At 44.8% G+C, this 1,102-nt stretch overlaps 1 pseudogene; it reads left to right on the top strand.

The window, feature by feature from the left end:
- The first annotated feature begins 4 nt into the window (after positions 1–4).
- Positions 5–1,096, top strand: LOC103254048 (annotated as a pseudogene).
- The last annotated feature ends 6 nt before the right edge of the window (positions 1,097–1,102 follow it).

Below are 1,102 nucleotides of genomic sequence, written 5' to 3'. Positions count from 1 at the left end.
TGAAAAAAGCTCTCCATCCGTAGAATTTCTGGATGATTCCAACTCCCACTCAGTAATCCAAAAGGATGAAGATAGCAAGGTGGTGACTGAGCAACCCCCTTCAGAAAATGATGGGCCTGATATGGATGAGAACAGAGTCAGGTTCTCTCAGGAGAAGCCATGCTCACTGTGTCTCCCTGTAGTTTCAAAGCCTTCGTATTACACCAAAACCTATGTTACTAGCAGTCCTGTGTATAGTTCCCTTTGGAATGATGACACCAATGATTGGTTGAATGATACCAAGAATGATGATACCACCAACTGGTCCAGCAATACCAAGAATGACCACACCAGCCATTGGCCCAGCAGTAAGCCTTCTCACTTTTCTTGCTTGGGCAGCAGCAGCAGCAACAACCCATTCCAGGCTGGGTGGAGCAGCCAGAGCTTCTGGAGTGATTATTCCTCCAATTATACAGTGAGTTCCCAAGGCATATCCAGAGATCTAAAGGTAACAGAAGAAGTCAAATCCCAGAATTCTTGTTTGTTTCACTTCTCCAGAAATTCAGAAGCAGAGGTGAGGGAGAGAACATATCAAGAGGAGATGCTACCACAACCTTACAGAGAATATGCATCTAGCCACTGGCAGCCAAGCCTAAGCAAGGGTTTCATTGATACCCATTGTCACTTGGACATGCTTTATTCCAAGCTCTCTTTCAAAGGGACCTTTACCAAGTTCAAAGAAATTTATAGCGACTCCTTTCCTAAGGAATTTCAGGGCTGCATCACTAACTTCTGTGATCCTCTTACCCTAATTGATGGCCTATGGGAGGATCTGTTGAAAGAGGATCTGGTTTGGGGGGCCTTTGGCTGTCACCCTCATTTTGCACATTACTACAATGAGTATGGAGAAAGAAATATTTTGCAAGCCTTACGACACCCCAAGGCTGTGGCATTTGGAGAAATGGGCTTAGATTACTCTTATAAGTGCACCACACCAGTCCAAAAGCAGCACAAAGTATTTGAAAGACAGCTACAGCTGGCTGTATCCCTAAAGAAGCCCTTGGTGATTCACTGCCGAAAAGCTGATGACGATCTGCTGGATATCATGAAACGATTTGTACCC

The sequence above is a fragment of the Carlito syrichta genome, unplaced genomic scaffold (genome assembly GCF_000164805.1).
Source record: "Carlito syrichta isolate Samal-C Ts95f unplaced genomic scaffold, Tarsius_syrichta-2.0.1 Scaffold267148, whole genome shotgun sequence".
Taxonomy (NCBI): Eukaryota; Metazoa; Chordata; class Mammalia; order Primates; family Tarsiidae; genus Carlito; species Carlito syrichta.
Note: the sequence above shows the minus strand (reverse complement) of the source record. Positions and strands in the feature narration are given on the sequence as shown.